General features: G+C 39.0%; 1 protein-coding gene across 6 annotated transcripts in view; it reads left to right on the forward strand.

Moving 5' to 3' along the window:
- The window catches only part of L3MBTL3 (L3MBTL histone methyl-lysine binding protein 3), a 123,676-nt gene that overhangs the window by 1,146 nt on the left and 100,164 nt on the right, over positions 1-22,366 (forward strand). For 4 of the 6 annotated variants that reach the window (XM_023230610.3, XM_023230614.3, XM_023230611.2 and 1 more), the window contains exon 2: positions 2,189-2,267. The gene's annotated coding sequence lies outside the window, so the exon portion shown is untranslated. Of the gene's footprint in view, positions 1-2,188; positions 2,268-5,036; positions 5,057-11,421; positions 11,543-22,366 lie in introns of those variants that run through there. The other 2 variants (XM_023230613.2, XM_023230612.2) reach the window with 2 other exon arrangements.

Below are 22,366 nucleotides of genomic sequence, written 5' to 3' on the forward strand. Positions count from 1 at the left end.
GTGGGGGCGGCGCGGGGCTGCTTTTCCTGCAACTTGTTTACGCCTGCCTTATCCTGGGGAGGAAAAGAGGGGTCGGGGCCGGGGCCGGGGCCGCCGCCCGCCTCGCGCCGCGTGCGTGTGCCGTTCCGGAATAATGGGCTTTGCACACTCGCGTCCTGGGCCCCGCGGGCCGTCCTCGCGCCGCGGCGGCGGGGCGGGGGGAAGTAGAGGCCGGCGGGGGTGGGGATCGGGAAGCGCAGGAGCCGAGGCATCCGCCGCGCGCCCCGCGAGCTGGTGGAGTGTGGGGGCCGGCGGGCGGGGAGGAAAACTTGAGAGCCCTGGAGGGGGAGGAGGGCACAGTGGCACGGGCGGGGGGAGGGCGCAACTTTTGGACTGGTGGTAAAACTTTAATTACCTTTCAAGAAAAAAAAAAGGCCCTGCGATTCCCCCCTCCCCCCGTCCCGGTCAAAGCACGGCCCGCAGCGCGACCGTGAGAGAAAGTTTAAAAGCGGGCGGGTTCCTCCCGGTCCCCGCGGAGGGCTGGGGGCGTCGGTCTGTCCGCCTGCGCTCGGAGGGAGGTGGGGGTAACTAGCTGCTCTCCGGGGCGCGGGGACCGCGGCTCTACCCCACCCTTCCACGGGAGACGGAGGTAAACGTTGCTTCGGTTTCCCTTCTGAGTCCCCCTGCTGCCACCACCCCGCTTCCTTTTCCTCCCCCTCCCCGCCGATTTTTTGAGGGGACCCGAAAAACGGAGTGCCTTTCCTTAGGCAACTTCCTTGGGCACTGTGAGCACGGCCCTCCCCCTTACCGCCCCCACCCCCAACGCCCCGCATCCCTTGGCCCGCTTCTTCTCCACCTCGGGGCCACCGCCAGAAAAATGCATTCGAGATCATTCAGAGTGCATAGAAACAAAAATAGATTTTTAATTGTTAGGTTAGGGGAAACTGAGATGAGAAATAAGATTTTGGGGTGGGGGGGCGCGGCCGGGGCGAGTGCGTCCAGTTCTCCTTTTGGTTTTCCTAGAGCGTTGTTTGTGATGTCTTTATTGGTTTAGGGAGTCCGAGAGGCTCTGTGCTGGCTATCTCGGTCGCGTGGATTTTTGCGCAAGTTTTTAGAAAAACACTGACTCGAGTAGAGAGCATTTCTCCGGAAAGTTTCAAGTGCAGCAAAATAGCGAACGTGCAAAACTGGCCAAGGAGAGACCTCTAGTGGTTAAACGCGTCTTTAAGTTCGGAAGGCCGAGAGCAAAGTTTGGCCTTTACTTGTAGCTACGTAGTCCGTTCAGACGTGGAAGTAATTAGAGGACCTGAGCGAGCAGCCAGATGTTGTGTGAAAGGATGCTGATCAGAAATTGAAGGTTTAGTAAATCGGAGCAATGAATTCTGAGGACTCAGACCCTGTAACTTCCATCCGACATGAGTTATTTGGGAAAAACACTTTGCTTTTATTCTGGGATTTGAGATTGATCGCTCCCTGATTTGGAAACAATTGTTTGCTTTTGCATTTATCGGTGTCTGTACCTCTGATCAATTTTTAATTACGAGTCTCAGCTGATGACTTCATTTTGAATGTTACTAAAACTGCGAAGTTGAAATGTGTTTAAAACTTTTGAAGAAATGGAAAAGACCTTTAGTTGAGATTTGCCTTTTATATGAGCTGTTCGTTTTACTCTCTGATAAATATAAGGCAATTTTATGTAGTTTCTTAGCTGTATAGTTATGTATAGTCCAAATAAGTAGTCCCTTTTGGTTCTAAGACTAATTTTGTTTCACTGAGTACGAAATTATTTCTGAATACTTGTATAATTGGTGATTTAAAGTCCTTAAATGTATGGGTTAAAACTGTTTATATAATATCTATTCTTTTTCCAGTGTGTATTCTGTAAAATATCTTTAATTTTAAAGATAAAAGCAGTGAGGGAAATTAAAGTTGACTCAAATGATCCTTGTAACTTTCACCTGCCTGTAATATACAATAGGAGACACTTTATTGGGTGAATTTAGGACATGGGAATGATAGGAATGATTAAAATCCATTTCAACTCATCTAGAACCAGCTTATTTTATTTTAATTTACCGACTGGCATGGTGTAAAATTATGCCTAACTGATTCAGAATGTAAACTTCTTAATTGGGGATTGTGGATTTGAAGGTTTCTTTTTGATGACAGTGTTTTGATTTTACCTTCCCTCTCTTTAAACCGATGATAGAACCCTTAGGAGAAATCTTGAGAGTGGACAGCAATTGTGAAGATCGCCAGAGAGTTCTGTGTTTCACCACCGCCGAAAGGTAAGACCCGCTTGTTGAAACAAATAGCTTGACATACCTGCAAATGTTAAAAAGCTGCATTTGGAGATCAGGAAGGGGAGTATGAGACAGGGTTGGCAGAAAAACATCATTTTGTGGGACTGCTTTGAATGCATGAATGTATTGACACTAAGTGTGATTGTAGTTTGAATGAAACATTAGGAAGTTATGAGATTGTCCTGGATAATCTTTGTATTGGCTTACTTACTAGGTTCTTAATTAGGATTTTAGCACCTGTTTTCTACTGAAAGTAAACTGTCTTATTCTTTGGAGTTGAAAAAGTAGAAAAACTGGAACAAAAGGGTTGTAAATTAATATAAGTGTTACATTGTTATACAGTGATATGGAAGATTCTAGAACTCTAAATGTCTTGGGGGGGCCAGTGGTAACATTTTGTGAATGAAACTTACATTGAGTACTTTGGGGGTATTTGTCACATAACTTCTATGGCTTAAATCCAAGATGGGCTGACTTGTGCCAAGTACCACGTTGCACGGTTATGAGTGTGAGTTTCAGTGTGTTAGCTTAGACTTGTCAACGTTTGAACATATCTCCAAAGGGAATACAGCTGTTGTCTACCTATACGTCTTTGGTAATTTTGGAGGGTGTTGGCTTCTTTCCAATACTCCAGGACCTCCTTTTAGGGCAAAGGTCGTTCTCAGGCAGAGGGGGCAGCCATCTCTGGGGGTGGAACATTTCAGTACATTTATGCTACTCCAGTGCTTTCTACTGTTTATACCTTTTTCGTTTTTGTTTTTTTCTTCCTTTAATCTTCCCCTCTCCTTTTCTGCCTGTTTTTCTGTCCTGTCTTGAGTAATAAAGGGGTCGCTAAATCTTGTTTGGCAAAAACAAAAGAAAACCAAAATTAACCTACCTTTTTAGAGCAGAATTAACAGCTTTCATTGGGCCAGATGTAATCTAGAAGTCAAAATGAGTAATTATTGATATAAAAATGATTAACAGGAGTTTATTGTCTTTTGCTGCTCGTGGATCGTTTTGAATTGTGTAATTAGCAAAATAAGTAGATGTGGTCCATGCAGCAGAGACAATGCAGCAGAGACAATGGGGCAAGAACAGCTATAGGAGGGTCATGCAGACAAGTGGGGTTCAAGTAGAGTAAAATCTGTTTCCTAAGATGGTGAGTTTCATGTTTAAATGTGCTGACTTGAAGACACTGCTTGTTTTTCTTTGTCTGGGAAGTCACTGGGTCTGTGGATAGAATGCTAGAATAGGAATCAGAAGACTAAATTCAATAACTAGATATGTCACCTTGTATATGTCACTGTACCTCCTTTAACCTCCATTTCCTCATCTGCAGAGTGGGAGCAATACTTGCCTTGTATCTTTTGTTAAAAGAAAACAAAATCAGATTTTGGGAACCATAAAGAGTTATTCAGATGTATAGTGGTCATATCCTTTTACCTTTGTCAAGCTTTATGAAGGGCTGGAGGTAGATTGTCTAAGTCAGAATATACTGATTTAACTCTTGGCTAAAATTTTTAGATTGGTTTCTGATGTGTGTATTATATGGATTTCTCAGAATATTTCTAGGAGTATAGCTTGTCTTGAGAAAAAAGTAGTTTCCCTTGTATACTGTTGGCTCTTTGAGGGAGGAGACCATGCTCTAACATGGTGCAGAATATAAAACCTGAAATGTATTTATCCCAAACTAGTCATTGAATAAGTAGAAGGAGTAAATGAAAGAAATACTTTAAAATGATGCCTAATTGTGAAAATGGTAGGGTGATGAAAGTAGAAGGGTTGGTGTGAGGGGAATTAATGTACTGTAATTAATATTTTAGTTGCATGAGTCTGCTGGGAGATGAGGATGAGAAAATAGGTAACTGGAGTAGTAATGATTTAAACTAACTATAGGGGCCAGAACATGAGTCCTCCAAATGACTGAATTTAGGAAAGGTCCAAGTAGGGCTTTTCCTCCTTGTTTTCTAGACCTCTTTGGCTGCAATCTAATTATAGCCAACTATGTAAAATCTAGACTAAAAAAAATTGCAAGTACTATCTATTGTTATTTTCGATTTGATGCTACTGAACCTGACAAAATAAACCCTGACAAGTTTGAGTTTTATTTCATCTCCACTCTTTGGAGATTATCCAATCAATGTTCTAAGAATCCAAAAACCCAATAGGGGAGGAAAAAAGAAGTCTATGTCCTGTTTAATTAGTCCCTGAGTAATTGTGAGTTGGTTCTTAAAGAATTTCGACTGGGTTGGGAGTTTATTTTTAAGAATTCCATATTTCAGCCAGTGCTGTTTATAGTAGTGCAGTTAGGATGGGGAATTTATGAGAGAACTTACTTTATGTGGTGTGTGGGATATACCGTTGGCATCCCAAGGATGGGTAACTTGAGTGATCCCTGCAGCATTGTTTCTGCTAGTTACTTAACCAGTTTCTTTCTGAGCTCTTACAGTGTTGAACACTTAAAAGACTAGATCCTTGCTCTTGAGGAGTTCTAGAGATCCTTACTCTGGGAGTAGACATAATGAGCTCTTCTAATAATAGTGTAACAGTTTCACATGGTACCAGTAGGAAAGGATGAGGGCTTCAGCACTCTTTGGAGCTGTTGAGCCAGGAAACATGGATTTCTGGGCTCACTGATGCAGAACGATGGCATATTTTCCAATACACATAGCACAATATAATGCATTCCTCTTTTAGTGCTTCGTCTTCAGAAATGAGTAAGAAGCCCTTCACCCACTGACAAGGAATGCCTGAATTGTGTGTCTAGCAAGAGTCTAGCAAGATGGATCGAGGTGATTCTTTCTTTGACCAGTGTATTCGCAAGGTGACTTTCTGGTGAAGATCTACACTGTCTTCCACTGTTACCACTTGCTACTATTGAGGGATTTGTTCCTTACAAGGATTTGGGGATGCTTATAACATAGGTAAAGATACTGTATTTAGAGAGAACTATTTATACGTTCATATGTGTGCACATTTATACGTGACATCTTGAAGTTCAGTGGATCCATGGAAGATATATTTTGTAAAGGGCTTAATTATCTAATAGGAATATTCTCAGATTATCTCTTTACTGTATTAAATTATTTCATTGATGGTTGTGGATGTAAGTCAATAGTGGGAAATTATGAACGGATTTGTATTGACTGTGGCAGCTATGCAGTGGGTGGATGAAAAGAAGCACCAGGAAAGGGTATCCTTGGTATATAACTAAGCTTGATTTATGAAGTAAAATTGGGGAAGACCTTTAGAAAATTCCCATTTGGGAGACAAGATAGTTTGGAGGAATGAACAAGGGTCTTTGAGAGGAACTTGAGTAAAGTTAAGTTGGGTGATCTTGGATGAGGGAACTTTCTTCATAAGCTGTAGTTTCTTTCTGAGTAGACTTGGAATTAATTAGTTGGATGGTTATTATAAGAATGGCATGCATATTATATGTAATGGTAAAATGTCTTTTGCCTTATTATTCTTTCTCCCATATACACTGTAAATCAGTGTTTTGTGTTCCAGCAACAGATATTTATTGAGCCTCTATTTTGTGTAAATTAGTGTTGTGAACTGCTTCACAAAATCAACAATTAACAGCAGGGTTGAATGAATGTGTGTGTTGGGGCTACAAAGACATCGAGCATCAATCCTTGGGCTCAGTGTGTTCCTAATCTAGTTGGGGAGATAACCCATGCACATACGATGGCAATTAACAAAACAAAGCCATGGTTAAGTATGGGTGAATGGTAGATAAATGCTGTAGACACTGTGATGGCATCTCTGGATGTGGTGGGAAATGTGTTCCTGTGATAGGACCCAGCAGACGGGGTTGCTCTTTGCAAAACACTATGAAGTGTTGATATACAATGTTAAGTGCAATTGTATATCGAGTGCCTTCTGAAGATCAAGCATTAAGCTAGATGCTTTATATTTATTTATTCATCCAAAAATACTTCGAGTGTTTTCTGTATGCCGAGGTACTGTTCTAGGCACTGACTGTTACCTCTCATACTTTCACTGACCTCCAGCACTGGGTATTATTTTTTGTCTCTTAGAGCAAACTGGTGCTCAGAGTTACTTAGTAACTTGCTCATATCATGCAGTTTGAAAGGGGTGGAGTCATGGAAAATGATACTGGCATATGATTGATATATCTTTAGGTTTTTGATTTTCAAAATAGTAACACATAGAATATTTTAAAAACAACACATTTCCAGATTAATGTATGTGCTCTTTTATATTGGTTTACTAAGATGAGCAATAATGAACAGGTATAAGAAAAATAGATGGGAAGAAAAACTGGCTTTACTTCTTTTTTTTCTTTTCAAAACCAAGAGTTGAGAAAAGACCAATTATTGAATTATTCTGAAAAGAACACATTGGTCTAGCCCATGGCCTTGAAATAATCACAAACTGTTGATAAAACATTACTCAGAATAGGTTTGGGAAACACTGGGCTTATTTATATAAAGATTTCATTTGTTCTCTGTAGGAAGAGACCCAATAAGGTAGTAGGACTAGTTATGAAAAATATATATATATATAAAGCAGTCAGTCAATGAAAGAGTGGGACCTGAATCTACCAAGGCAGGCTCAGTAGGTTATGAAATTTACTCTAAAGCCAGGATTGTAAAACAAAGAAGAAAATTAAAATAAGAGAGACAATGATGGGGAGAAAATGGAAGGGTGGTGTGGTAGAAATGTGTCCTAGAATCAAAGTAAAAGATGAAAACAGGGAATATGACTAAGATCCTGAGCAAGAGTGCTATAATTACTGATGTTATACACTGTAACCAAAAGAGTATGTCCCATGTTTGCAAAATGAGGTGAAGAGTCTATTTTGACTCATCGGTTGGTTTTGTATTGCAATGGGAATTATATCTCTCTGTTATATGAGTTATGATGGATCAAGCAGATCTTCATTTTGACTTAGAAGGATGCCATTGTGGGCATTGATTACAAGGTAATGAATGGGCTGCTTCTCTTTTGTTGAAGTTCTATTTAATACATTTTTTGAGCATATACTACGTACCAGACCTTTTAAAGGCTGGACCATATCTTTATATTTTATAAATTTTGTGGAATTAAGCTAGTTTAGTTACCAGAACATTTTGGGTATGATTGGTCTGGCACCAAAATCAGTTGATTATTTTTCTCCATCCATTACATTGTTGAACCCTGAATAGTGAATTGAAATTCCTAGGTGGTCAATCTGATCTGGTTATTAAATGATCTTAGTAATTAACTGTATTGGTTTGTGGTCTAATTGGGTGGACTTGAGGCTTAGCTGTTCAGTCTATTGATAAGCAGGTTGGCTACAAATGGTTATCAAGATAAGCCTGTAGACTTGACTTCTGTGAAAGAAAAACAAAATCTAGCCAAATCTAATTCATTACATGCAAAAGAGAAATCAAGTGTAAATCTTTTAATTTTAGCTTTATGTTCTATAAAAATATGAAGCAAAATAAGAAAAAAGAAGATACTACTTTTAGCGTTAAAAATTATGAAGTAAAATAAAAAAGAACAAGAGAGTACTTTTAGTTTTTCTTTTTAAATTTCAGTTCATGCATATTTAGCATATGCATAGAAATATCTGTGTCAGGTTTTTGTTCTTTTTATGGCCCTTGAATCCCTCTAATGGGTGTAAAATTTCTATTATTACCCTTCTAGTATAGTATGTTGATGATATGATAGCACTTTAAAAAATATTTCTGACTCAAATTGAGATATAGTCTGTACGTTGAACATGAATTTCATATAAAAGCATTTAATGAGAGTCTATTAAATGTGCCATAGGCCCGTTAATGTCAGTTTGTGATTTCACTTTCTGTGTACCTTTTTTTTTTTTCTTTCTTGAAAGGCATTTTTCATTTTCTGTTCCTTCTTTAGAGGAAGTAAGTAGGTTAGGCCACAGAATCTCAACTAATTCGTCCTTCTTACAGTAACACAGAAAGGCAGGAAGTTGAGATTTTGTAAAGGTTGCCTTTGGTGACTAGCCTTTGCATGTGATCTCCATGGCAGACAAGGTAGCAAATCAGAGAGACCATTGCGACATTATGAATAGGATCGTTCACATTAAAATATGACTAGTAGAAAAAGGGACAGTGTTTCTGAGAAAATAGCAATAAAATGGAACCGCTGTAATGACTGATTTCATGTCTAAAGGCAGCAAAGGCAGCATGGATTAGTTCACACTCACGTGTCTCCTCTGCAGGGATGGATGAGAACGGAAGACCCAGCTTCTCAAGGATTTGTTCTTGATGCTGCTAAGATTTCAGTTCTCACATTGTAATAATGATCTAGAGTTTTTCCTGCCTAAAATCTATGAACTTAGGTCCTTAGGGCAGATTTCACATCTCTCCACAACAGACATTAAATTCCAATATGTGTGTGATTCAGAGTTCTTATCAGGCAGAGTGAGTAGAATATCAAAGCTGGTCTCTGTCATGCTTGATTTGAAAGGAATATTTTTCTTCGTAGCAATGTGTGTTTGTTGAGAGATGCTTCAAGTGTGAGTTTAGATTTTTCTCTTATCCTTATTGAATAAGTCTGTTTAAGAGGTTTGAATTTAACTTCTTTTGATGTGTTCTCCACTGACACTTATATAAGGAGAGTTTCTTGGAGTGGTGATGTTATGCTTCTGCCTAAACAAATACTTAGCAGCCTAGTTAGAATTTTCACTGGAGAATATGAGCTAGATGGACAGATGAAGGTCTTTCTCTGATTTTTCCTGTCCCCAAGCCCCTTCCATTCCCCTCCAGTAGTGTATTGTATTTTCCTCCTCTCTTTTATTGATTCATTTGATAAGTTTTATCAATACCTACTAAGGATATTCATAAGAGATAGCAAAATGGGTAAATCAGGGTCTCTCTGCTTCAAAATCTCCTGTAAGTAGATGATCAAGATACAATGTCATAAGCATTATAATCAGTGTATAGATTCTGTCCTCCCAGCCCACTTATGTCCTGGTCCTGGCGTCTTACTTGCACATACATGCTCCAGTGCTCCTATAGAGAAACACTCCCACTGTAGCCCCTTTGGGGATGATGACCCAGAGCTTTCATCTCTCTTTTTTGTACTGGCCTCTTGCTTTAATCTCTCACAGCACTTTCTGTTTGCCGCTGTACCAGCTCTCGTGAAAGCAGGTCCTGGAACCACATTTGGTATGTGAGGATGTTTTTATGCCTCCTCAGCAAAAACGTCATAGTAAGGTTGCCAATGGCCTAGTCTTGAGTAGTTTCTCAGAAATTATGTCCTTTTTATTTTGTTGGCAGTTAAATTTTTTTTCTTTATAAGAACTTGGCAAAACTAACAGCTATTGACCTTACATCAGTCTCCCAAATTCACTTTGAAATCTACTCGTCCGTGAAATCTGAGTCGTATCATTGTTTTTGACTGCCCTGCTGCCCACCTTCCCTATCCTCATCTCTGGACTCCTGAGAAATTAAATAGGCCTTTTTCGATGTGAAGGTGTTAGCCTTTGTACAGTTTTCATTCCTCTGCCCTGTGAGACTTCAGAGATCTGATAAACTGGTGCTTGGAGGTCATGTGTACCCTGGAGAGCTCCTCCCCTCCCCTCTACTCCCCTGTCCTGCCCTCCCCTGCCCTTCTCTTTTTGAGTCAGAGTCCCACTCTGTCACCCAGGCTGGAGTGCAGTGGGTGGTGCGATCTTGGCTCACTGCAAGCTCCGCCTCCTGGGTTCAGGCGATTCTCGTGCTTCAGCATCTACAGTAGCCAGGACTACAGGCGTGCACCACCACGCCCAGCTAATTTTTGTATTTTCAGTCACCGCCACACCCAGCTAATTTTTGTATTTTCAGTAGAGAGAGGGTTTCACCATGTTGGCCAGGCTGGTCTTGAACTCCGCACCATTTTTGATTTGCCTGCCTTGGCCTCCCAAAGTACTGGGATTACAGAAGTGAGCCACCTCTCCTGGCCACTTGTCTTTTCTTTAGAATAACTGTAACTGTTATATAGCAAGCATTCACTATGTGCAAAGCACTCCAGTGTGCATAATTTTTTTTTTTTTTTAAGTTTTTACACCTCGATGGAATAGATATACCTAACCCATTTTACAGACGAAGGAGCTAAAGCTTAAGAAAGGTTAGGTACCATGGCTAAGATTATACAGCTAGTAAATTGTGAAGCTAAGTTTTAAACCCGTCCGGGTGCAGTGGCTCATGCCTGTAATCCCAGCACTTTGGGAGGCCGAGGCGGACGGATCACGAGGTCAGGAGATCGAGACCATCCTGGCTAAACACGGTGAAACCCCGTCTCTGCTAAACAAAATGCGAAAAATTAGCCGGGCATGGTGGCGGGTGCCTGTAGTCCTAGCTACTCGGGAAGCTGAGGCAGGAGAATGGCGTGAACCCGGGAGGCGGAGCTGGCAGTGAGCTGAGATCTTGCCCCTGCATTCTAGCCTGGGCAACAGAGCGAGATTCTGTCTCAAAAAAAAAAAAAAAAAGGATTTCAACCCAGGCACTAGGGCTCCAAAGCCTTTGCTTTCCACTGTTACATTAAATTGTCTTCTAGGTTGACTAAAATACAATGTGTTGGCAACGTCTTGGAAGATAAAATCTGTTTCTTACCTGGGTGACCTCAATTTTCTCATCTGTGAAATGAGGATGATAATGTTTATCAGTCTTAAAAAAGTAGTTATGAGGGTCAAATAGGCTGGCATTGACGATACCCTTTAAAAATGACAAAGCATTGAAGAAACTCACGTGCCCCACCATGTTTGTTTCACTTTCATGTTTGTTAGGCTTATGGGTTTTGTACGATTACCCCGTGTGACCTTGTATTTGTGGATACATGAGTCCTTCCATTAATGACTGTATTTCTCTGGTGTCATGGAGGTGAAAGAAGGTCATCACAAACTAAATCTGAGAGCTATAGGGAGGTCTTAGGAGGCAGGGGCCATACCTTTCTCAGAATCACTTTCTCAAGTCTGGACTCAAAGTACTTACAAGTCCTGAGGACCTTCCGTGGTATTAGACACTACACCAACAAACAGGTTCAGACTGGGAGCTAGATTAGAAGGTAGCATCCTTGTAGTTGAATCCAACTTGAAGATGAATAAACTCTATCCTCTAAAACACTACCTTACTTTCATGTTATTTCCTGAATTTATTTTCTGTAGCTCAGTGCCTTCCAAATGAGGGATCCCATGGAACTTGATGTGATGTGATAATCATGCCAAGACTCAGTGACTCTGGGAAACTTTGGCTGGGACAGCACTCCACAGATGGTTGCACATCAATGTATCCTGGACATCTCCCAAAGACCCTAGGGTATTAGACATCTCTTTTACCACAAACCCGTTTCTCAGGGGACATGAATAAATAGTCTTCTAAAAGTTGTGTTTTGGGGAGCAGACTTTGCAGAATGTTGCCCTGGCCTTTAGTCTTGTTTAAGTGCAGTCAGACCAGCATGGTGACCATTCATTAGGCGGCTCCAAAGGCAGGGTATCCTCTGGAAAGAGGGCCTGAGCTTCAGGTCCAGTACCTTCTTCATGTGGCTAAGCCTTCACTGTTAATTCAGATGTGTTGCTTTATAAAGAAATTGGCAGTCTTTTCTGGTGCCATGTAAATATGAGGAATTATTACTATAAAAATAAATACTACTATTATAGTAATAGTATTAAATAAAAATAATGTATCTATTTTTTTTTTTTTTTTTTGAGACAAAGCTTCACTCTGTTGCCTAGGCTGGAGTACAGTGACGTGATCATAGCTCACTGCAGCCTGAAACTCCTGGGCTCAGAGCGATCACACCTGCTCTGCCTCTGGAGTAGCTGAGACCACAGATGTGCAACACCATGCCCGGCTGATTTTTGCATTTTCTTGTAGGTATGGGGTCTCACTATGTTGCCCAGGCTGGTCTTGAACTCCTGGCCTCAGGCGATCCTCCTGCCTCAACCTCCCAAAGTGCTGAAAGTACAGGTGCGAACCACCACACCTGATCATACCTACTTTTTAGGTAGTGATCTTCACATCTTGTGACAAAGGTTTGAACACAGATGGCTTACTACCGTAGATGTTATTCAAATAAAATGATTTTTTAAAAAAACCTAGAGTAGTGTCTGCTGTTGTGTGTCTGTAGTCCCAGCTACTCTAGAGGCTGAGGCGGGAGGAGTGTTTGAGCCCGGGAGGTTGAGGCTGTAGTGAGCTATGTTTGTGCTCTTGTACTCCAGGCTGGAAAACAGAGTGAGATCCTGTCTCTATGAATAAATAAGCCACTGCGTAATTTTTTTTTAAGGTCACTGAGTGGCTTTCATGAATTTGAATAATTGTTAAACCAGATAATTATAATAAGAAGCTAACATTTTATTGACTGTTTAGTGTCTGGTAAGTACTATGCTGTGTTATTACCTGGCCTGTCTCATCTGTCTTCACCATTACTCAATGAATTTTGAAGAAAGGTTCTGTTATTCTTTACATTTTACACATGGGGAAATTGAGACTTTTAACAGATCAGGCTGGGCATGGTGGCTCACACTTGTAGTCCTTGCACTTTGGGAGGCCAAGGTGGGAGAATCGCTTGAGGCCTGCAGTTTAAGACCAGCCTGGGCAACATAGTGAGACCCCCATCTCTACAAAAAATTTAAAACATTAGCCGGGTGTGCTGGTATGCACCTGTAGTGCTGGCTCCTTGGCAGACTAAGGTGGTAGGACCGCTTGAGCCCAGGAGGTTGAGGCTGCAGTGATCCCTGATTGTACCACTGCACTCCAGCATGGACAACAGAGCAAGACCGTGTCTCAAAAATGTACAAAAAATGAGAGATTGATTTGTTAAAAGTCATGGAGTGTGTAACTGTCAAACTTTGGAAAGTGATACGAAGAGGAGGAAAAGAAGGAAGTAGCTGAGGGAAGGGTAGGGGATGGAAAGAGGAACTGTAAGAGTACGTACAGCAAATCTTGAGGATAATCAATGAAGCATTTGGTTTGCACCTATGAAAGGATGACGGGAGCTGGGTGAGTGGGGTGGGGAGGCCCAAAGCAGTTTTATATGCTGCATTCACAAGGTGATTAGCAGTGGGGAGACTCGTTGTAGATGATGTTACTGAAGAATGCCGTTTAGGAGTTTTGAGAATGTCATTCTGCGCCAAGTTGGCCAGTTAACAATTAGTGACTGAAGATGATTTCTGTAAAGTAAACAAAAAATCATCTTGAGTTGATGGTGTTACTTAGTAGGCATCATAGCAACAAGGTGTTGGATTCTACAGTGGGTGTTGGTTTTTCTCATTGCTGTCTTCCTCTTCAGCATAGTTGTCATTTTTGTTTGGTTCATAGTAATGATTTTAGGGTTAGTATTCCTGACACACTGTTTACAAAAGATACACTGCCCTTTTAAGCAAAAACTGGCAAGTTTAGTTCCTTGACACCAGGCACTGATCTCAGGCCTGTTATCTGAATGACAGAATTTGAATCTGATTCTCAGATGCTGCTTTTAAGGTAATGTCTACCCTCATTTTACAACCACTCTCAACTCATAACCATAGCATCTCTATACCTTATTTTTGAAAAATGTAATTGTTAACTATGAAACTATAAAATGCAGCTCTTAAGAAAAAGCAACTGTAAAATTATTAAAACTGTTTAACCAGTCTTGAGGACTATTAGCCATTCTTTTAAAGACAATATTTGGAGAACAATGGTTTGACCAGGAATGGTCAGACTACAGTCAATACCCTTTCTCAGTAATCCGTATTTCTTCCCTTATCTGCAGGTGCAGATTTTTGGGTTATAGGCAGCGCCCTCTCTTTTGCTTTGTGCTGTGCGCCTCCTAGGTTGTGCTGCTTGTATCTCAGAGGACTGGTATCTTCCCTTCATCTCGGCCCCAGGCAGGCTCTGTATTTTGAATATGCTGCAGGAACCCAGCTGGTAGGAGTCCCTGCTCCTCACTCTGAGCCTCTGTTTTATCCACTGCTGGCAGATAGGAGCACAGAAATGGTAGGAAGGAAAGATTATGAAGGACACACAAACTGTTTATCACCAGTCAAAATGAGATACAGTAGATTCTTGACATTTGTGAGGTCGATGTCCGAAGCCAGTCACAATTCTCAACTTGAAAAAAAAAAATCATTTTAGCACATAATTCCTTCCATAAAATTGCTAAAGAAGAATTGAACATTTTAAATGGTCTCTCTAGACCCCTAACTACTTATCTCATTTGATGACTGATTTGTGTACTGTCTGGAGCACTTATTGAAACAAATTCACACATCCTTTCTACTTACTTCCTTTTGGAGCATTTGGTAGTTTTGTTCGCACAATGTGTCTGAGTCATCATTGCATTTGACATTTCAGTCTTCAATTTATCTGAAACTTCTATTTTGTGGCTAGCCTGTCGCTTTCACAAACATCCCCATACTCCCTTCATTCTGTCATCAACACTAGACTCAACCAGCAGTTAATTTTGTTTCATTTCTTAAAAAGATACAGTTTTTATCACTTTATTTACAGTGTTCATAGCACTGAGACTAAGCACTATGACTAAGAGCATGGCTGGGTCTCGGCCAGGCTGGACAACTTGCCCTTGCCCCAGCTTTATGGCGTGTGTGATTCAGAATCATGTCTCTGCAAAATGACAAATTACTAAATGTCACAGCAACTTCAGGTGTCACTCAGGAATGGTAGGAACCATAAATACACAGTCTGTGAATGCATACCTGAGTGGTGGAGGAGTGAACCCTACACCTCCTCCTCTCATCCTTCTGTTGAGCTGATGAATGTGCATATATAGTTAACGAGTACTAGTTAAGTTACCAGAGAGCTTTGTGGAACTGGATTTTCCTTCGTGATGTCTGTGCTGTAGCTTCAGTTGTTGGCATTAATAACAAATATTTTCATGGGAAGACATGCCTTTTATAATATACACTTTTAAATAAACATGAAACTGGATTTAAAAACTCATTTTTATTCATTAAAAAATTATTTAAACATTCAACAGACACAAAAAAGTATACAGAAAGAAGGCTTGCCAGCATCGATATATGAGTGGTCTGCTTCCTCATAGGGGTTTTTGAATATAAAGTCTTATAGGGGTTTTTGAATATCAGATATTAACTAGTTTAATTACCACCTGATGTAAGCGGTACATGGTAGACCGGGGCTGCCAGGGATTTATTTACATGAGTGAGTGAGGAGGTTCATCCAGGAGATAGAATATCTCAAGGGAGAGTCAGGTTTCACAACTTTGGTTTGGAGATGAGGAGTGGTGTAGGAGAGAGATAGGAGGTAATTCTGAAGAAAGTGTCATATGTCATTTAGTCTATTCTCCAGCGCTTTTCTTGGAGGCTGAGGGGAAGAACATTGTAATAAAAGCAAATTGTTTCACAAAGCAGAGACTTTCAGAGTGCAATACGTTTGCACTAGTGCCAGCAGTAGTGGTCTCTGTCTTCAGTAGTCATCGGCTCCTTGACGTGACATCCACAGTGGGCAGTGGTAGCAGCATGCTGGGTATCAATGCCTTTGGTTGCAGCCATGGTCAGCCATGACATATACATATTAGTGGGAATCAGAAGCTGCTCTGATGCATTTGGTGGACATCTGAACCCCAAACTTACCTCTTTTGACATTAGTAGTGGCTGGAGACCAATAGGAGTTAGAGGAGATGAAGAGGAAAATGCTGAATCTTATCTGGTAGCACAGAGGACCCATCAGGGTGTACTTTTAAGATACTTCCTTAGGAAATCTCAGCACCATTTAACAACAACAAAAAAAATTGTGATGGGGTTTTCTGCTGAAGGAGAAATAGTGTTTGTGACTTGCATTGTGACTTTCTTACCTACCTGTTTGTGTGTGTGTGTGTGTGTGGCCTGTGGAATACAGATGGATTATGGTGTAGCACCAGGTGATACTTACAAGAACAAAACACAATGAGAGCATTTCTAAGTACTGCAAAAATTTACCGAGTCTTAGGAACACGAATTGTTGAAGTAAAGGACTTTGTATGTTTGTATGCAAGTGTACACATTTACAGAGAGAGACAACAAGGGAGGAAGACTTGGGGTGTCTTAGAAGCCGCTTTTCTTAAAATAATATTGATTGCTGGCTATTCTGCCTCATTACTAGATGGTAGAAAAGCAATCTGTTACAGCCATTCAGTCTTCTTGTGATAATGAAAGTACCCATAGGCTTCAAAATTTGATGATGAGAAAGACAACATAGTAAATATTTTTATGCTATAATATTGTATACAGAATCTCTACAAACCTCAGAATGAAAATATGGGTGAAAACAATTTTTACAAATATTAGATACATGTTTTCAGGCAGGGTACATTGTGTAACGTTACTACTGTTTCATACAGCACAGGCATATTCTGAGTATTAACGTGAACATTTACTGCAGGTTATGTATAGTGCTAGCTTTTAGATACCTGCTACTTTCTATTCCTCCTGTCAGACAGGATTTTGCTGCTGTGAATTTTATACATATATGGTTTTTAGGTAGGAAAAGACTAAAAATCTATTGGTGGCGTCTGTATGTCTTACTGACATTTTGTTAGTAAGCATGTACTTTGAAGGTACTTTATCAGATACATGTTGCACTGATGTGGACTTGATATTTATATTAAGAGCTCTGGCCCAGTAAACTAGTTTTGTCATGTTCTGAGGTGTACCATATTCTGGTAAAAGTAGATTTTGCCAGATTTTCAGAGGGGGACAAAGCTCTGTAAAGGTTAAACAATGGTTGACAAAGAAAGCTCACCGTTGGAATCAGACTGACCTGGGTTCAAATGCTGGCCATGCTACTGGCTGTGGTTTTGGTTGAGTTACCAAATCTTTCTGCACCTCAGTTCCTTCAGTGTAGACTAGAGGGATGATAAAATACCTCTTTTTCTGAAAAAGAAATTATTGAAATAATATATGTAAATTGCTACTTTGAATCCTTTTCTCAAAGAAGGTAAGATTGAATCAAACTTACAAAAGTATGTGTTGTGCCTGATACTTAGTATCTGTTGAACAAATGCTATTATCAAATACTATTATATTTATGGAGACTGTAATACCCAGGATAGTCACAGCTGACAATTTCATACTATAAGATCATTTCACTAAATTTCCTTAAAGTGTACTTGCCAAAGAAAATAATGGAAATGGTTATCTAGAGATTTTACCAGAAAGAACAGTAAAACTTTTTTTATTAAAGGATCACTTGGGTATTACCAAGTTTATCCACCAGGGGGAGGATATTCTATCACTCTACTGTCTATCACAAAAAAAAGTTACCACCCTTAAACATCACTTCATAGGGAGTCTGTATCATTGCTGGTTGTTACCTGCTTAGTGAGAGAGAAGTCATACGAAGTCTTAATTCATTTCATATTTCTGTTATTGATTAGATTAATTCTTCCTCAGCCCTTTACATCCTATGTCCTGTTTTGAGGCACAATCTTAATGGTAGTGAAATCTTATTTTAAAAGAATTACTTTTAATTGATGCATAATAATTGTACACATTAATGGTATACATATGATATTTCGATACATGCATACCATGTGTAGTGATCCAGTCAAGATAATTGGGATATCCTTCACTTCAAATACTTACCATTTCATTGTTTTGGGAATATTCAAAATCCACTCTTCTAACTCTTTTGAAATACACAGTAAATTATTGTTAACTATATTCACCCCCTATGCTATAGAACACTAGAACTTATTTCTCCTATTTAACTGTAGTTTTATACCAGTTAATCAACCTCTGTCTATTCCCTCCCTCCCGCTACCCTTCCCAGGCTCTAGTAACTACTGTTCTATTTTCTACTTCTATGAGACTTTTTTAGCTCTCACATATGAATGAGAACATGTGATATTTGTCTTTCTGTGCCTACCTACTTAACATAATGTCCTTCAGGCTCATCATCCACGCTGTCACAAGTGACAGAATTTCATTCTTTTTTATGGCTGAATATTCCTGTGTGTATGTAAACCACATTTTAAAATCCATTCATCCACTCATGGACACTTAGGTTGATTCCATATCTTGGCTATCGAGAATAGTGCTGCAATAAACATGGGAGTGCAGATATCTGCTATACTGATTTCCTTTCCTTTGGATATATACCCTGTAGTGGGATCGCTGGATCATATGGTATTTCTGTCTTTAAGTTTTTGAGGATCCTCCATACTGTTTTCTATAATGGCCATACTACTCTATATTCCCACTAACAATATATATAGGAGCTCACCTTTCTCTGCATCCTCACCTGCATTTCTTCTTTTACATTTTTGATAATTGCCATTTTAATTGGGGTGGGATGATATCTCCTTGTGGTTTTAATTTGTATTTATCTGATGATTAGTGATTCTGAGCATTTTTTTAATATACCTGTTGGCCATCTGTATGTCCTCTTTTGAGAAATATCTATGTAGATCGTTTCCCCATTTTCAAATCGGATTATTTGCTTTTTTGCTGCTGAGTTGTTTGAGCTTCTTATATAATCTGGATATTAATCCCTTGTCAGATGGATAGTTTGGAAATACCTTTTCCCACTGTGTAGATTTTATCTTAACTATGTTGATTGTTTCCTTTGCTGTGCAGAATCTTTTTAGTTTCATATAATCCCAGTTGTCTATTTTTGCTTTTGTGGCTTGTGCTTTTGAGGTCTGTAAAATCTGATTCTTCTTCAAATTTAGATTGTGTAAGCTTTGAAATGATCAGAAGTAGGCCTAATAATATGTCTAATATTTGATGTTTTCTCTACTTATGGGGGAAAACAGAAGAAAAAATATTGAAGCATCTAGTAAATTCCAGTAGAAATTAGCTGTAATTAAAAGAAACAGAAGTTTTTCCTATTGACTATTTAAAAGTGAGTGTATATTATATATGCAAGGGGACTGCACTTCAAAAAATCTTGAATTTTTGAACAAAATTTTCAAGCATATACAAAACTAGGATGTAGTAAAATAAAAACTATCATGGACCCTTTACACATCTTAACAATTAGCAACACATTGCCAGTCTTGTTACCACTTCATCCCCTTATTTACAGCAAATTTCTCACATTACATCATTTCATCTTTTCATTTCAATTTGTTCCTCTAAAATACAAGGAACAACTCCTCTTTCAAAAGTACCTGCTGTCGTTTCTCTTAAAAAAAACCAGTATTTCTTTAATATCATAAAATATCCAATTTGGCATTCATACTTTCCTTCCTGTCTAATAATCTTTTGTTTAAATCAGGGTCCACAGAATATCTATGAATTGTAATATTGTGATTGGTTGATGTGTTTCTTAAATCCCTTTTCATCTAAAAATATGAAAAAAATTTCATATTTCCTTGCCTATCTTTTTATGTAGTTTACAGTATTGGCTTTCAGACATTTTGGTCTCAAGTTCCTTTTCACTTTTAAAAATGGTTGAAAGCTCAAAGAGGTATTGTTTTTATATGTATATCAATATTTGCTATATTAGAAATAGTTTAAACTATTTAAAAATAACAGTAAAACCAGTACATGATAGCATATATAAGCATAATTTTAATGAAATATAATCACAGTTTCCAGAATAAAAGAAATATGAGAGAAATGGCATTTTTAAACATTTTTGCAGATCTCTTTAATGTCTAATTTAATAGAAGATAGCTGGATATCTGCTTCTGCATTCTTGTTGCATTGGGTTGTTTTGCTTGAAGTATATGAAGAAAATCTGGTTTGATGCATGTATGAGGTTGGGAAAGGAAGGAATATTTTAATAGCCTTTTCATTTAATAGTGAACGTTCTTAGTTACCACACTAAAACTTGACAGGTGGTGGTAGTTTCTTAAAGATTAGTTGCAGTGTGCAGTTTGAAACCTTACCAATGAACCTGATTAATTATGAATCATAATCTGTTACATTAAAATCTGTTGGGACTAGGTGCAGTGGCTCATGCCTGTAATCCCAGCACTTTGGGAGGCCAAGGCTGGCGGATCACTTGAGTTCAGGAGCTTAAGACCAGCCTGGCCAACATGGTGAAACCCTGTCTCTACTAAAAATACAAAAAATTAGCCAGGTGTGGTGGTGGGCACCTGTAATCCCAGCTACTCAGGAGGCTGAGGCAGAATTCCTTGAACCCAGGAGGCGGAGGTTGCAGTGAGCCAAGATCATGCCACTGCACTCTCCAGCCTGGGTGACAACAGTGAAATTGTCTCAAAATAAATAAATAAATAAATAAATAAAATCTGTTGGTCCATCTTGCACTTTAAATGGATCATTTACCTATGCATAATTTTGTACCATCATGCGTTGGTCATTTTGAAAATTTTGCTTAACCGAGTTAGGCAGATCTTCAAGTGTTGACATATTTCATTATGAAATATTTTAAAAATCACATCCATTACTATCACCGCCCATCCACTGCCTTAGAAAAGTCTTTAGCCATCTGGAAGCTGGCAAGCTTATGGTGATGCTTGTAAGTTTTACAAAATCCTGATTTTTCTCTTGAAGGTTCAAATTTAATTGTTAGCTACAAATACTGTTAGTGTTTTCCTTCATTTGACAGGCCCGCTTCATTAATTTTTGACAAAATATTTACCAGACATCCAAACCCGAATAAATATAGCTTGTTAAGTAAAAAAGGCATTCCATTAAAAACCAGAAGCTTGCATTCATGGTACTTTGGCATGTCAAAGTACTTCCCATTTCATCACACAGAATATTAAAAACATGTATATTCAGATATCAAGACTTAATAACATTTATTATTTTTACTTCATCAATAATGGTCTTTAGTGAAACTGACATTTATTTACTGTGCATGCATGGCGGAGAAGAATGCAATGGCTGCTACTACAGTTATTGCCGTTGCACCAGCAATTTTATCCTCTCTTGGTTTTGCACCATCGGTGCAAATGTCGACACAGTGAAGAAAACAAAGAATGTGTGAGTATTTTTATGAAAACAGTTGACTCTTTGGACCTTTTGAAAGGGTCTCAGAGACCCTTGAGGAATGCATGCTTTGAGAAATGCTGCTAAAGAGTTTCTGGTAATCTGGATTTTCTTCCTTATATCTTTGTGGTGTGATTTAACAGGCTTTCTTTCTCTGCTAGCTTCTATAAATAGACTTGATCAGATTAGGTTTGATTTTGTTTTTTCCTGGCAAGGCTACTTCAGAGATGGTGTTGGGTTTGCATTCCTGGCAGCCATTGATGGTCATTGCCTAGAACCATTAATTTATTAAAGGTTACAAATTATAATATTCTATCATTCTTTCTTCATTTATTAGCTGGAATTCTTTCTAAGGGGAAACTTTATCTGCCCAACGATATGGTTACTCTAACATACAGATCACATTGGAAAGGCAGGATAAATCCATGTTTCCTTTTCCAAATAGTGAGTTAGTTTTCTTGAATCCTGAAAAGGTGATCAATGAGGTGTTCTTGGTTTATTTGTTTGCTTTGAATGTCATTATGAACTTGTGGATTTACATTTATCTGATGTGTTTCAGTTCACTGCAGCTAGTAATTAGGATAGTAAGGATGCTACTTTGTCTGTCTTTGGCCAGAAGGGGCCTATTCAGGTTGGCTCTTGAGTTCTTTGGATATGACTTCCATTATCTTTGATAGCTTCTTTGCTTTCTTGTTTGACAAGATGTTTAAGTTTTCATCTTGGACATTTCCTGCTATTGAGCAGAAGTCAGCTCCTTCTATGGGGAGAATTGTGAGAAATGGTATTTAGACACCACAGTTGAAGCTAGGCTGCTCATTACTCTTGATTGATGACTGTTTCTAGATTCTTTCAGTGGACAAAACTAGAAAATACACGTATTTCTAAAGATAAAACACATGAATTCATACTGATACTTCCATTCAAATTTAAGACCCGTCAATCTTTCATCAGTTGTCTATGATACCAACATAATTACTTATTTGTTTTTCTCATGTTATACAGACAACAGTCTCAGAACAATATCAATACTACAATCAATGGAAATTTGTTTTCCAATTTTTTTAGAAAATGAAAATTAGGAATTTTGTCACAGTTTCGGTAGCCAAATTGGTTGTCTTAACAGAGCCTTTTTACGGGTGTTTGCTGTACATTTTGAGACTGTTTTCCTATTTCCTAGAATAACAAATTGGCAGATTATCCTTTATCCATGTCTACTTTTTTCTAGTGTCTTAAAACA

The sequence above is a fragment of the Piliocolobus tephrosceles genome, chromosome 5 (assembly GCF_002776525.5).
Source record: "Piliocolobus tephrosceles isolate RC106 chromosome 5, ASM277652v3, whole genome shotgun sequence".
Taxonomy (NCBI): Eukaryota; Metazoa; Chordata; class Mammalia; order Primates; family Cercopithecidae; genus Piliocolobus; species Piliocolobus tephrosceles.